Source organism: Caretta caretta, chromosome 4, assembly GCF_965140235.1.
Source record: "Caretta caretta isolate rCarCar2 chromosome 4, rCarCar1.hap1, whole genome shotgun sequence".
NCBI classification, from domain to species: domain Eukaryota; kingdom Metazoa; phylum Chordata; order Testudines; family Cheloniidae; genus Caretta; species Caretta caretta.
The window spans coordinates 91241667-91258343 of NC_134209.1; the positions used below are offsets into that span (position 1 = coordinate 91241667).

Consider the following 16677-nt stretch of genomic DNA (forward strand, 5'->3'; position numbering starts at 1 on the left):
GAGGACACATTCAAAATATGTTATGGATTCATGAAGCAATGTCTCCATCTCTATGAAGCTGTCTGGTTTACCAGTTAATAGTGAAGGGATTCCAGTTCTGAGGAAGTAGATTACTGTATACTGAAAGGATGGGCTGTGGGAGAGGAGTAGGGATAGTGTAACACAGAATGAAAGGTCAGGTGAAGGGGCCCCAGTTTACACAATCTGATTCAGATTTTCCTTCAGGTTCTCATTCATATACCTGGGCAATGACAGGCCTCAGTACCATATCTACTTTCCACACACAAGAACACACATACAATGAAAGCTGGCTGTAAACTTGCCCTGCTAAGTGTTTCCAAAGAGGCAGCTCCCTGTCCTTCCGCTGTATCATTATTCACCTTCATTTTTGCTGATAGATCGAAGAAAATTCCAATTCTCAAGCTGGGATGGCTGGGCCCATACCCCATCATCTCTTCTGAATTTACGGAAATTGTGGTCTTGTCATTGTTGAGGCTTGTGCTATATGAGCAGTTAAATGAATATTATATCCTTTTCTTTTTATATGCTTCAATACACCCCTCCCCCAATTTTAAAAATACCTATTTTAGTATCCTTTCAATATATATGCTGTATACTTCTTTAAAATATTTATATTCATGTAGAATTTATGCTCCCACTTATGAGTATTTTATTTGACTTTGTTTACTTTTCTCAAGAAATGTTGATTTCTACGTCTGCAAGAAATTGTGGTGATAGTAAAGGTACTGGACTCAGTTTTCATGTGGGCATGGACAAATATTTTTAAAGATAATAGAAACAGAGAGTATTCGATTATTTGTCCATAATCTAAAATGGAAGGGAGATTTATAAAGTGTGTGGTGGAGATTTATTCAAGTTGTCCTCCAGGCTTTTAAAATAAAATTCCAGTGTCATTAACTTTTGCATATTTTATCGTGAGTCTTGCAATATTTGGTTTCTCAGAATCCCAAGTGCTGGAATCAAAAAATTGCATGAGAAACTGTATTCATTTAAAGAAAATAAGTTTGTAGTTGTAATGCATGCAGAGAAAAGCCTTAAAATGTGACCTGAATGCACCCTAAAGATTCAGGAAACCCCCAACATTTATCATTAAAAAATTTTTTTTTGTCAAGCCAATCTTGGTGTTCTGGAGCCTGACTCATATTTTTTGAATGCTTGAAGTTGGCACCACTGAAATTCCTTTCTTTTATAACATAAAGTAGAGCTAACTATCTGCTGATTCATAACAAATTGCTTGTACTGTAACAAGGCAAAAGGAAACCTGAAAATCAGTGTTAGGTTCACTGTCCATTAGAGAAAGGGAATATTAATGTACTTCAAATGAAAGGTTAATTTACTGGAAAGAGTTTTCCTCTTTCTTATTTCATTACTTTATAAAACAAACTAATGAGTCCATCAAAAAAATCAATTTTTCCAAGCGTACGGTTGCCTACAATTGCCAGTATTAAGGAGCTCTGTGCTTTGTTGTGACAAGACTTGATTTATGGTACAATATTTTTGTACAAATTGTATCTTGAAATGCTTTATAGAGATAGATACTATTAAAGTTTTTCAGGTCACATTAAAAAAACTAACAAACTAGGGCTGTCAAGTGATAAAAAAAATTAATCGGGATTAATCGCACAATTCAAAAAATTAATTGGGATTAATTGTGCTGTTACACAATAATAGAATACCATTTATTTATTTTTTTAATGTTTTCTACTTTTTCAAATATATTGATTTCAGTTACGACCTAGAATACAAAGTGTATAGTGCTCACTTTTTATTTACTTTTGTTACAAATATGTGCACTTTAAAAATCAAAAGAAATAGTATTTTTCAATTCACCCAGTACAAGTACTGTAGTGCAATCTCTTTATCATGAAAGCTGAACATACGAATGTAGAATTAGGTACAAAAAAACTGTGTTAAAAATGAAACAGTGTAAAACTTTAGTCCACTCAGTCTTACTTTTTGTTCAGCCAATCACCCAAAGAAGTTTGTTTCTATTTATGGGAGATAATGCTGCCCACTTTTTGTTTATAATGTCACCTGAAAGTGAGAACAGTTGTTCTCCTGGCACTGTTGTAGCCAGCGTCTCAGAATATTTATGTGCCTGGTGCGCTAAAGATTCATATGTCTTTTTGTGCTTCAACCACCATTCCAGAAGGCATGTGTCCTTGCTGATGCTGGGTTCTGCTCAACAACAATCCAAAGCAGTGCAGGCTGACGCATGTTCATTTTCATCATCTGAGTCAGATGCTGCCAGCTGAAAGTTGATTTTCTTTTTTGCTGGTTCGAGTTCTGTAGTTTCTCCATTGGAGTGTTGCTCTTTTAACACTTCTGAAAGCATGCTCTACACCCCATCCTGATCAGATTTTGGAACCTTCGGTCGAGTGCTGTAGCTATCTTCAGTAATCTCACATTGGTACCTTCTTTGCATTTTGACAGATCTGCAGTGAAAGTGTTCTTAAAACAAACAAGTGTTGGGTCATCATCCGAGACTGCTATAATATGAAACATATGGCAGAATGCGGGTAAAATGAGCAGGAGACATAGAATTCTCCCCCAAGGAGTTCAGTCAGTAATTTAATTAATGCATTATTTTTTTAATGAGCATCATCAGCATGGAAGCATGTCCTCTGGAATGGTGGCTGAAGCATGAAGGGGCATACAAATGTTTAGCACATCTGGCAAGTAAATACTTTGCAATGCTGGCTACAAAAATGCCATGTGAATGCCTGTTCTCACTTTCTGGTGATGTAAATAAGAAGCAGGCAGCATTATGTCCCATAAATGTAAACAAACTTGTTTGTCTTAGCTATTGGCTGAACAAGAAGTAGGACTGAGTGGACGTGTAGGCTCTAAAGTTTTACATTGTTTTGTTTTGGGGTGCAGTTATGTAACAAAAAAGATTCTATATTTGTAAATTGCACTTTCACGATAAAGAGATTGCACTACAATACTTGTATGAGATTAATTGAAAAATATTATTTGTTTTATCATTTTTCCTGTGCACATATTTTAATAAAATATAATATATAATAAAAATAATAATATAAAGCGAGCACTGTACACTTTGTATTCTGCGTTGTAATGGAAATCAATATATTTGAAAATGTAGAAAAACATGCAAAATAGTTAATACATTTCAATCGGTATTCTGTTTAATAGTGCGATTAAGATTGTGATTAATCACGATTAATTTTTTAATCACAATAAATTTTTTTGAATTAATCGTATGAGTTAATGGTGGTTAATCAACAATCCTAAAACAAACCCCATCTCCCAATATAAATGATGAGATTCAGGAATGTGGTTCCTGATAGGCAGAATGTACATAATTACCAAGTTGTAATTTTGCTTTGGCCAATGCGCCTATTACTTTTTAGTTTATATAAATATATCTAATCTAATAATCTACCATTCTAGGGTCCCTTAATTTAGGAATTTACTGAAAATACCTATGCACAGTATTGTGGATTAGAACTACAATGATAAACTAAGTAGTAGTTAAACCTTCTAAGCCTAGTCTAGTTTTTTTCCTCTCCCTTTAATTTTCTTTTGTGGAGTTGGTTCTATATTTTATTTGAAGTTTTGTTATTTCCTATTGTTTAAAAACAACTGCTACAACAATACTCTTTACCAGCCAGCAGCATGATGGGGTAGGATATTGAGGCTCTAGCCTTAATTCCTAATTGAGGGCAACAGCAGTTTTGATTTCCTATAACAACCTTAGAGTTGAATTATTGGTAAATATCCTCAGTTTCTGAAAATTTTCTAAGGTGGAAGTTTTGTTAGAGGAAATGTAGTTGTATACTTCTGCAATTCTCATATTGTTGCCTTGTTCTGCAGGCTTATCGTTTAACTCCACATACCAGCTTTTCCAGAGTCAATATGATTTAAGGTTTCACAGTTCATAACCATTTTTTCAATTATTGTTGAAAATATTGACACAGTGCACTAGTTTGTAACTATTGTAATCCACCTAAAGATAGAATAAACTTTAAGTTCTTCATCTGTTTTAGTTATTCTCCTAAGGGTTTCTTCCTCCAAATTATGCAGGGTCAACCTAACTGGAGCTGACCTTCAAAGGACACGGTCAACAGCTGTAGAGTTCAAATTTTGTTTATTTTTAAGGTGGGCAGGAAATTATTTGAAAAAGCAAATATAATGTGTTTGTTAGTTTCAGTGAAAACAGTTTAAAGAAAAACACCATTTCCTTGTGAACCTGATCAGAACAGTTTAGTGCTAAGCTGTACCTGTGCCCTAACAAGTGTCCTGGGTGTGTCCCAGGACATCCTTTGTGGTGACTCCTCGCCCCCTGCCCTCCCCACAAATCTCATTCAGGAAGCTCCTGGCTCTGTATTCACTCACAGCTCTTAACTTAGATTCTGGTGGTTTTAGTCTTACTGGCAGCTGTGAACTCCCCTTCCCTCCTCTTCCGAGGACTGCCACAGCCCTTATTGGAGATGGCTAGGTTTGCTTCTGCAGGAGTGCAGTTTCTTTACTATTTGGGCATCTGTAGCAGCAGCTGTAAAGGCAGAGGACTGGAACAATTAGCACCACATGACCAGCGAATGCTCCAAAGACCAATCAATTGCAAGTGTTTTGCTAATATATTATGGCAGACACTTTGCTAGTACATGACAACATAAAGAAAAATTGACCAGCCTGGTTTAATTATGCAACTGATTGAATAGCAAAAATGAACAGACAATATAACAAATGAAAAATGGGCATTAGACTTCTAAAATTCTTTTGTTGTTAATAATCTGCTCTTAGTACCATTTGTTGCCTAGATAGCTTGGTGACAGGGTGGTTTTATTAAATAGAGCACTGTAACTTAAAATATTTTTATCCTGTCATTATTCCTACTAAGCTCTAAGCAGTGAAACATGGTCTGTGATATTATTTCTTTTCAGGTTCATGTTTCTTGAATCTTCTGGAGTTTGAGTTCAAATCGTGGCAGGGTGGATAGGAACATATACTGCTTTTGATTCATTTTAAGTAGTGAAGTTTTGCATTCAAGTCCTAATGTGAATACCATAGGGGCAAATATCTCAGTGGTTTGAGATGTAGGAACACTTTGAGAAGTTCAGTAATTCACAGTAGTGATGCCTGTTGTGGATGATTTAATTTACATGGCCAGGAGAGTTATTAGTAATCACTAAAATTTAAGTGACAAAAAATCTAATGTAGCATCAAATGCTTTCTGAGGTGTTGACTTTTTCTTTTTGCATCGTGCAGCACACTGCATAGATGTTGTAGTTTTAGACACTTGCATTGCAGATTACTTTCCTCATTTTCCCACAGACGAACCTGCTGAATCTGATTTTACACTCATCTGCTGCCTCATTGCCCCTCCTCCCCCCACAACAAAATAGTCAGAGGGTTGCAACTATGACTGTTGGAGGGGGAGTGCTTTTTGGCTCATCTTGCGTTCTGTATGCTGATTTTTGGACTATGCTCTTCTCCACTGCAGCTTGTGCTCAGGTCAAAGAATTCCCATCTTTCTTCAGTTAGTGTCAGTTGTAAAACTCTCTCATCACTTTGTCTTTCGATAACAAGTGATTGTTTACTGAGAAAGCATCAGGTCTAATTTGGTCACAAATTTAGATTTAGTAAAATTCAGTTTTTAAAAAACCTAAGACTGGTAGAAATGTTTCTGTGAAATTTTGCTTCTTTTATTTTAATCCTCGCAGAAACAGTTTCTAAGGCCGTGTCTATACTATGAAAGTACTCCGATTTTACAGAAGTCGATTTTTGGGAACAGATTGTATAAAGTCGAGTGCATGTTTCCACACTAGGCACAGTAATTTGGTGGAGTGCGTGCACAGTACCGTGGCAAGCGTCGACATTCTGAGCAGTGCCCTGTGGGTAGCTAGCCCACAGTTCCCGCAGTCCCTGCTGCCCATTGGAATTCTGGGCTGAGCTCCCAATGCCTGATGGGGCCAAACATTTGTCACGGGTGGTTATGGGTAAATGTCGTCAGTCAACCCTCCTTCCGTCCATGAAAGCAACGGCAGACAATCATTTCGTGCCCTTTACCCTGGATTGCCCGAGCAGACGCCATAGCATGGCAAGCATGGAGCCCGTTCAGCTCACCGCAGCAGTTATGACCATTGTAAACACCTCGTGCATTATCGTGCAGTTTATGCAGAACCAGCACCTGAAAAACCAGGTGAGGAGGCGGCAGCACGGTGATGAGGACATGAACAAAGATTTCTGTAAAACTGCAGTCCCTGGCAATTTGGAGATCATGGTGTATCTGAGGCAGGCTCATGCCGTGGAACGCCGATTCTGGGCCTGGGAAACAAGCACAGACTGGTGGGTCCGCATAGTGTTGCAGGTTTGGGCTCCGAAACTTTTGCATGCGTAAGGGCACTTTCATGGAACTTTGTGACTTGCTTTCCCCTGCCCTGAAGCTCAAGAATACCAAGATGAGAGCAGCCCTCACAGTTCACAAGTGAGTGGCGATAGCCCTGTGGAAGCTTGCAACGCCAGACAGCTACCGGTCAGTCGGTAATCAATTTGGAGTGGGCAAATCTACTGTGGGGATTGCTGTAATGCAATTAGCCAACGCAATCATTGAGCTGCTGCTATCAAAGGTAGTGACTCTGGGAAATGTGCAGGTCATAGTAGACTGTGGTGGGGCTATAGACGGAACGCATATCCCTATCTTGGGACCAGACCACCAGGGCAGCCAGTACATATGCCGCAAAGGGTACTTTTCAATGGTGCTGCAAGCACTGGTGGATCACAAGGGACGTTTCACCAACATCAACGTGGGATGACCGGGAAAGGTTCATGACACTCGCGTCTTCAGGAACTCTGGTCTGTTTAAACAGCTGCAGGAAGGGATTTACTTCCCAGACCAGAAAATAACTGTTGGGGATATTGAAATGCCTATAGTTATTCTTGTGGACCCAGCCTACCCCTTAATGCCCTGGCTCATGAAGCTGTACACAGGCAGCCTGGACAGTAGTAAGGAGCTGTTCAACTATAGGCTAGGCAAGAATGGTGGTAGAGTGTGCATTTGGACGTTTAAAGGGTCACTGGCGCAGTTTACTGACTCGCTCAGACCTCAGAGAAACTAATATTCCCATTGTTATTGCTGCATGCTGTGTGCTTCATAATATCTGTGAGTAAGGGGGAGACGTTTATGGCAGGGTGGGAGGTTGAGGCAAATCGCCTGGCCGCTGGTTATGCGCAGCCAGACACCAGGGCGGTTAGAAGAGCACAGGAGGGTGCAGTGTGCATCAGAGAAGCTTTGAAAACCAGTTTTATGACTGGCCAGGCTACGGTGTAAAAGTTCTGTTTTGTTTCTGCTTGATGAAACCCCCTGCCCCTCGGTTCACTCTACTTCCCTGTAAGCTAACCACCATCCCCACCCCCCCTTCGATCACCGCTTCCAGAGGCAATAAAGTCATTGTTGCTTCACATTCATGCATTCTTTATTAATTCATCACACAAATAGGGGGATAACTGCCAAGGTAGCCCAGGAGGGGTGGTGGAGGAGAGAAGCACCGGATGGGTTGGTGGAGGAGCGAAGGACAAGGCCACACAGCACTTTAAAACTTATTGAATGCCAGCCTTCTGTTGCTTGGGCAATCCTCTGGGGTGGAGTGGCTGGGTGGCCAGAGGCCCCCCCACCACGCTCTTGGGTGTCTGGGTGAGAAGGCTATGGAACTTGGGGAGGCAGGCGCCTGGTTACACAGGGGCTGTAGCGGCGGTCTGTGCTCCTGCCTTTCCTGCAGCTCAACCATATGCTGGAGCCATATTAGTTTGATCCTCCAGCACCTTCAGCATTGAATCCTGCCTCTTCTCATCACTCTGCAGTCACCTATCAGCTTCAGCCCTCTTTTCAGCCCTCTCTTCGGCCTGCCACCTCTTCTCCCGGTCATTCTGTGCTTTCCTGCACTCTGACATTGTCTGCCTCCATGCATTCGTCTGTGTTCTGTCAGTGTGAGAGGACAGCATGAACTCCGAGAACATTTCATCGCGAGTGCGTTTTTTTCACCTTCTAATCTTCACTAGCCTCTGGGAAGGAGAAGATCCTGTGATCCTTGAAACCCATGCAGCTGGTGGGGGAAAAAAAGGGACAGTGGTATTTAAAAAGACACATTTTATAGAACAATAGGTACACTCTTTCACGGTAAACCTTGCTGTTAACATTACATACGTAGCACATGTAGCTTTCATTACAAGGTCACATTTTGCCTCCCCCCACTGCGTGGCTAGCCCCTCACCCCTCCCCGTGGCTAACAGCAGGGAACATTTCTGTTTAGCCACAGGCAAACAGCCCAGCAGGAATGGGCACCTCTGAATGCCCCCTTAAGAAAAGCACCCTATTTCAACCAGGTGACCATGAATGATATCACTCTCCTGAGGATAACACAGAGACATAAAGAACGGATGTTGTTTGAACGCCAGCAAACATACACTGCAATGCTTTGTTCTGCAATGATTCCCGACTACGTGCTACTGGCCTGGCGTGGTAAAGTGTCCAACCATGATGGATGGAATAAGGCTGCCTTCCCCAGAAACCTTTTGCAAAGGCTTTGGGAGTACATCCAGGAGAGCTTTATGGAGATGTTCCTAGAGTATTTCCGCTTCATCCCCAGACACATTAACAGACTTTTCCAGTAGCTGTACTGGCCGCGAATGCCAGGGCAAATTAATCATTAAACATGCTTGCTTTTAAACCATGTATACTATTTAAGAAGGTACACTCACCAGAGGTCCCTTCTCCACCTGGCGGGTCTGGGAGGCAGCCTTGGGTGGGTTCGGGGGGTACTGGCTCCAGGTCCAGAGTGAGAAACAGTTGTTGCTGTCGGGAAAACCAGTTTCTCCGCTTGCTTGCTTTGAACTATCTTCCTCTTCCCCAAAACCTGCTTCCGTGTTGCCTCCCTCTCCATTGAAGGAGTCAAAGCACACGGTTGGGGTAGTGGTAGCTGAACTCCCTAAAATGGCATGCAGCTCATCACAGAAGCGACATGATTTGGGCTCTGACCCGGAGCGGCCATTTGCCTCTCTGGTTTTCTGGTGGGCTTGCCTCAGCTCCTTAAGTTTCACGCGGCACTGCTTTGGGTCCTTGTTATGGCCTCTGTCCTTCATGCCCTGGGAGATTTGACAAATGTTTTGGCATTTTGAAAACTGGAACGGAGTTCTGATAGCACGGATTCCTCTCCCCATACAGCGATCAGATCCTGTACCTCCCGTTTGGTCCATGCTGGAGCTCTTTTGCGATTCTGGGACTCCATCATGGTCACCTCTGCTGATGAGCTCTGCATGGTCACCTGCAGCTTGCCACGCTGCCCAAACAAGAAATGAGATTCAAAAGTTCGCGGGCCTTTTCCTGTCTACCTGGCCAGTGCATCTGAGTTGAGAGTGCTGTCCAGAACGGTCACAATGGAGCACTCTGGTATAGCTCCCGGAGGCCAATACCGTTAAATTGCATCCACACTACCCCAAATTTGACCCGGCAAGGCCGATTTCAGTGCTAATCCGCTTGTCGGGGGTGGAGTAAACAAATTGATTGTAAGAACCCTTTAAGTCGAAAAAAAGGGCTTCATCGTGTGGACAGGTGCAGGGTTAAATCAATTTAACGCTGCTAAATTCGACCTCAGCTCCTTGTGTAGGTCAGGACATAGGCATTGTAGCATTATGTGAGTGGGAGTGAACCAGAAAGTGAAATTGACTAGAAACTGGCAAGAGACAAAAATAAAACTGTATATATTTTCATTGTCCAAATAAAAGAGAGATTCAGAAAGTAAAGATAGAGTAAAATTGCAAATAGTAAACTTTTCAGCTGATTTCTGTTAATAATCTAATGGGTCATTCATAATCTAAAAATGTGTTTTTAAAAAAGTACAACTCTTTTACTCTGCCGGTTCAGTATTTTTGTTTCTTTTGTTATTAATTATTATTATTGTATTACATTAGCGCAAAGAGGCCCAAACCAGGACCCTTTTGCTAGGTGGCGTACCAACCAATATGAAGATACAGTCCTTGTTCCAAATAGCTTACAATTACTGGATCTCTACTTGCAGTTTTTGCCAGCAGCCCAGCAAGGCTTGTAGCATCACCCACCAATTTTCAGTTCCCTACCTTCCACATGACTCTAGCATGAGCAGAAACATCTATCCTAGGAGGACTGGAAAAAACACTCTCTTCAGAGTTTTTCAAACACTGCATTTTAATTGTCCAAAGAGCATCACAGTTGACAAAATCACTCCCTTCCCAGCAAGGAGTGAGAAAGTATGGCCTGAAAGGGAACTCTCCCCAAGAAATCCTTGTTGCAGAACTAGAAGGTTTCTCAGGGTGAGCATTCCCACCAAGTATAAAGATATTTGTATTTATAGGCAGAGCTAAAGACTAATGTAGAAGCAGAGCTGTTGCAACAGGACTGTTTGTGGGGAGAATATTTAAACAGCCAGCTATAAAAACATATTTTAGACATCATTTACCCTGAAGCTCAGTCTTCAGTCTGACTTGAAGTATGTACGTTTATTTTTTTTGCTAGCCAGTAGGTCAGGATGTAATAATATCAGTACTCACATAGCACTTTACCTCTTCAGCACAGCATAGACACTATTGGATTTTAATTCTCACAAAACTCAAGCACCAACTCCCCTCTTTGTTTTTGTATTTGTGATAGGCTGTGCTCAGAGAACTATGGTTGTGCTCGCATGGGTACTACTTTCAATTCTGTACATAGAGAGAGAATAGTTCCTGCAGATCAGGGTTTGGATTATAGTGCATCTGACCTAGACATAACCATTGTTATGCACTTTTGCATATTGCACATTTCCAAAAGCAGTTTCACTGAATCTTCTCTTTCTTCCTGAGATCTTCCAAACATGCTAGTGGTGGTAATAGAGCTTGCTTTTCTACTGTTCAGTTGGACAGATGCCTGTCATTGGGCACATGCTCACATAACTTTGGAGATGAGGAGTTCCCACCCTGCTCCAAACAGAGGATATGCAAGTTGGAAGCTCACTGGAGAATAGTGCAAACTCACTCCCTTCCAGAAGTTTGCCTTTATTGCTCACTTAAACAACAAAACTAATATTAGCCTAAGTTTTTTCCTCTACAGAACCTCTCTCTGTGTTTTCACTGGAGTTCTATTACTCATTCTCTTCCTTAAGCTCAAAAGAATTAGTTTTACCTTTATTTTAGCTGTTTTGTCATGGGCTTGTGAAAGAACCCTGTTTACTGTACTTTCCAACTTGAGGTCAATTGGCATTTTCAGAATTGAGCAAATACTTTTCTAGGCCCAGGCAGGCTTTAAAAATGTGAAGTTCAGTCTCAAAAAGTTTACAGAGGTTTATGATGATCAGTAAATGCTGCAGTGAGGGTTAGTCACTATTTACCTTCATCTTAAAATGTTAATTAGTTTTTTGCCACTTATATATTTCAGCATGGCATTAAGTAAGTACTGTGTGTGCTCAACTCGAGGGGTCTTGCAAAAAATACATACAGTGCTGTGTGTATATGAAACTTCCATATTAGCCAGTTGGTTAATATCGCAGCAGCTGCAGCTGGTGGTGTCAGTAACAAATCCACTAGTTTCACAAAGAAGTGTTGTGAAAAGCAAGATTTTTTTTTTTTGGCAATATAATCTAGCAGTTAAATACCGACACACTTTTCCTTTATGCTGTTTCTATCAAAAGGCGCAGATATTCATTAAACAGTAGAATACAATTTAGTTAATCTTTTTGTAAGAACTACATATCTAATTTTATCTGTCTTTATCTAGGTCTTTATATTGCATCCATTGCTGTGATATTAATTGTCCAGATTTTAGAACAATAAGTGGAGCATCTAATATTGTAAGGAAATAACAGGAAGGGCGGGAGTAAAGTCTTCTATTTGCTGACATAGCAGACTTGGACTTCTGTAAGGTATTTGACTTTGGGCACATCAACACGGAGCAGCCCTGCACGCTACAGGAGTGTGATTTCTGAAGTGCACTCCTATGTTGCCCACTAACTGGTCCACATAAACCCTGCTGGCATGAACTAAAAGTTCCCTAGTGGGAACTTCTTTTAATGTTTCCGCTGTTGGAAATGTTAATGGTAGGACTGACTGACTTTAAGAATAATTTTTTTTTTTTTGCCTAGGATGGGTGAGAAGAGTGGGGAGGGTCAGGTGGGAGAGAGGGGAGGAGGAAGTGTCTCATTGGAATGGCAGCAGTGCCTGGAGTAGTGTATGGGAGCACTTTTCTGTGGTAGGGCAGGGGACCCTGGCACCTCACAGGGGAGGCAGTCTGGGATCAGTGCCCTGTGGTCCGCCTGAAGAAGGCAGCAGCCAGAGGTGGTGGGGAGTGCCTTGCGGGCCCTGTCCCCGAATTGCCAGCCCTATACTGCTACCCTAACATTGGGCTGATTCCCCAGATTCAGCTTCCTTGTGTGCCCAGGTACAGCTGCCAGAGCCTCGTCTAGGTCTTTTCCTGGAGGTGTGGTACTGCCTGTGGCTGTGCCTGCAAGCTGGGAGGGAGCAGGTGAGTGAGCTTCTCTCCGTGGGGCGGGAGTGAGCTGCAGGCTCACACTGGGGTTCTGTGGCAGTAGGTGGTCATAGTCCGGGAAAGTGGAGACCCAGGAGCACCTCCACAGGAACAGTTTCAGGAACAGCAGAAGAGGTTCCTGAAGTGATGGGCTGATGCTACAGCCCAGCTGGTTCCCATGGCTAGTCTGGCTGAACGATCTTCCCCTGGTTCCACCCAGGGAAGAGGAGGCGTCCCAGCCAATCTCCTTTTCTTAAAGTTTGGTTTATATATACCTCCTCCCAATGCCTTCAGTCCCCAAAATAGTTGTTTGTGTTGTTCTAACAGTTAACAAGGTAATATAATAACTGTTCCTTTGTTACATGGTGCCAGGGCCTATAACGCCACTTCCCTTACTCCTACTGCACAGTCCTGGCTCCCTGGAGCATGTAGTACACATCTCCATGTGTTATAATACTGACACCAACAACACAACAGCTGGGCTTTGTTTAGCATCTCCTCCTTTTCCTGCTTTGGGTGTGCGTGGGGTGTTCCTGATCAACAGACCTTTGTCACATTTCAGAAGAAACCCTTCTGGAGTCAGTCAGTCATTTTTAACCAACTTGGGAGTTCATGTAGATAAACTGAACCGATACTCATTCGTTGAGTGAAAGAACATGTGCCAAGTGTGACCAACACACTGCACTGAAATGGATTTTCCAGCATCAAGTTAAAATGAAACAGGAAAGTCTAAATTAAATAAAATACATTGTTTTTATTTTGCTTAGTTCTGAAATGGCTTCATTGAAATCAAAAGGACTCTGCCAATTCATTAAAATCTAAATGTCTTGCAAAATCTGATGAAAAAGTACTTTGAAAATTTTCCGGCCAGCTTCACTTCTTTTACTTCTAGTTTCTGCTCCCCCACCCTTTGCATGTAGAAACACGGCACACTTGTAATCCTGTAGAATTGACAACATTCACCCATATTTTTTAAAATAAAAAACTTTCAATTCCTTTCACTTTAACACGCATTGTATGCTGTTAGGGGCAGGGATGGGGCAAAAATCTTTCAAGAGGAGTACTTGAAACAAACGTGTTTTTCTCTCCTTGACCTGTTTTCCCCAGGTGACGTCCCCATGTGGTCGGTGACCTTTCTCCTGATTATCGGCAAATTTTAAGTTGTTTCCTTTATGTTCAACTATATATGTTTTCTGGGGGAGGTAACTGCCATTTTGTAATATGGGACTCTCATGTCCTGGATTTTAAACTTTTGAAAGGGGAAGTCTCCCTTTTTCTAGAGTGCAGCATGAATTTTTGAGTACTAGGTTCTCTCTGAATTGTCCCCAGAGAACCCCACAAGATCAAGATCTCCGCCAGTTGCCCCTAAATGATAGGGCAGAAGAGAAGAAGCACAAGCCACCAGCATGTGGTGATAATGGCTTCGTATCTTACTGTAGCCTACTTGGGTTTTGCCATCTGTATCCATTTTAATGTCTGTTTCTTTGGACTGGTTTCCACCATTCGCATACAGACAGAACAGAGTATTTCAGGCAAATCTTCACCTGTACATATTAGTTATATCATCCATGCAAACTGTCTGCATTAGTAATTATTTCAGACACATTTTTTCCTTTTTTCCCGTTTCCTAGCTCTTCTTTAAAAATGGTAGATATCCATATAGATAAGAGGAATTTGTACCTTAGGGTACATGAGCTTCCCTATCCCATAACTGTTCTTCTGTTCCTTCTGAATCTCTCATACTACTAACTTACACCTCTGTTAATTAATGCTCCTTTTGTCACTTCCCATTCAGGACACCACTCGGCCTCTCCCTGGCTTACACCTGATTCACCTTATTCTTCAAATCCTTCTGCAAAACTGCTTTCCACCACTTTTCTGCCACTCCTCTTCATTCTGTCACTCTCCATTGACAGTCTGTCTACCAACCATGCTAATACTGTATTATGAAACGGAACATCCCAGGAAGTTAACCTAAGACCACTCAAGATGAATGCAGCCTCTGAATTCCTTTGTCTGTAACCCATACACAAAATATAAACACAGCTATTGCTGCAAGAACTTTCCCATTTTCTCACCCCACTATTTCCTCTTCCTTTGCCTGTTTATGCCTTTACTCTGTGTATGACCTATATACATTAGAGCACTGTTTCCCAAACGTGGGACGTCGCTTGTTCAGGGAAAGCCTCTGGCGGGCTGGGCTGGTTTGTTTAGCCACCGCATCCGCAGGTTCGACTGATCGCGGCTCCCACTGGCCACGGTTCGCCGCTCCTGGCCAATGGGGGCTGCGGGAAGCAGCACGGGCTGAGGAGCGTACTGGCCACCGCTTCCCGTAGCCCCCATTGGCCTGGAACAGTCAGTGGCAGCCACGATCGGCCGAACCTGCGCACGCGACAGGTAAACAAACCGGCCCGGCACGCCAGGGGCTTTCCCTGAAGAAGCAGCGTCCCAAGTTTGGGAAACACTGCCTTAGAATATAAGGACTTTGTGTTATCAAGTGTCAGGCAAATCCATGAAGCCATGTAAATAGTCAATTATAGTGATGATACTCATTCAAGCAGAAGACAAAATGAGTTCACTATCAAAAATGAGCCATCTGTCTCGATGGTGTGCAGTCTTATCTATGAGTCAACAGAGCATTTAATTTATTGTTTCACTCTCCTGGTTAAAAGTTGCTGCATATGTGAAAGGGAGAAGTGGAGGAGAGGGGGGAAAAAGACTTGAGGTACAATATGCCCCCCTACCAAAACTGCAAAAAGTACAATGAACAAAGAGTTTTGACAGGTATTGGGAGGTGCAGAATTTAAAATCTATCACTTGTCATTCACACTGCAAGCCATAAGATAAAACAAAAACATTCTGATAATGACCATTTGAATGATTGCAGCCCAAATGTTTCTTGTCAAACACCAAAACAACACCAATTATTAAACTAAAAGGCTTCCTGCCACCCCTTTTATTAATGCGCTCCCTCCATGTGCATGGGTGTTTGCTCTCTCGCTCGTTCTCTCACCCTCCCTGCCTTTTATTAATGCTCTCCCTCTGTGTGCGTGCATGCGTGTTCTTGCTTTCACGTACGCACAGTTACATGGCTAGCTACCCCTTTGTGGTCTCTCTGGTGCACCCTCTCATGCATTTGGCCTAATGTGTTCACCTATCCTACGGTGGAATTGCACAATTCTCCCACTCGTAGACCAGGCTCCGGGCTACAGTCCTTGATATCCAGCATTTTTACCCAGCAGGTCCTATTGAGTTTGGACATGTGCATTTCTTCCCTTTGGGAGTCTGTGGCCAGTGGTATACTATGATCAGACAGCCTTCTTAAAGCCAAAGATTATTTATCTTAGCAGTAGGAACAAAATATTGCAGAAAAAAGGATTTCAAAACAGTCTACAGGCAGGTCAATCTGACCTTGCGCACTACCATTCTGTGATGGTGACCTAGACAGTGGGTCCCTGTGTGTCTGTCAGGTTCCCCGAAATAATTGATTTCTTGAGACAGTGGCCTTTTAAGTTCCATTACAGTTATATGTTCCTTGGCCTCTTCCTATCCTGGTCAAAATCAGCTTTGTAGGGTGGCTTGAGGTGGAGGTAAAATTATCAAAAGCTAATAGTTCTCTTGCTGTTCATTAACAACTACTAAGTGTTTGAGAGATGGCTGTCTTGAGCTATTCTTTTCCTTCCTGCCTGCTTGTTTTTTTTTTTCCAGACAAACTCTTGCTGAGATTAAACCAACACAGTCATATAGAAAACTCCCCAATAGCCAGGCAACAGATAATATTCAGACAAATTGTGATAGAGCAGCTCCAGATCTATGGCTGCCTGTCTCTATGTCACACACACAGATATATATGTAAAAAGAAAAGGACTACTTGTGGCACCTTAGAGACTAACAAATTTATTTGAGCATAAGGTTTCGTGAGCTACAGCTCACTTCATCAAGCTCATGAAAGCTCATGCTCAAATAAATTTGTTAGTCTCTAAGGTGCCAGAAGTCCTCCTTTTCTTTTTGCGAATACAGACTAACACGGCTGCTACTCTGAAACCTGGATATATATACGTATTTTTGTGTGTGTATATGTTTGGTTAACCCAGAAAGTCTCCCATCCACCATCACTATGTGTATATGTAAATATTATTATATAATGAAGGTAGGTGGAAGTC

At 42.0% G+C, this 16677-nt stretch overlaps 1 protein-coding gene across 3 annotated transcripts in view; it reads left to right on the forward strand.

The window, feature by feature from the left end:
• SNX25 (sorting nexin 25) overlaps positions 1 to 16677 on the forward strand; it is a 163509-nt gene that overhangs the window by 72197 nt on the left and 74635 nt on the right. The gene's annotated exons all lie outside the window — the stretch shown is intronic.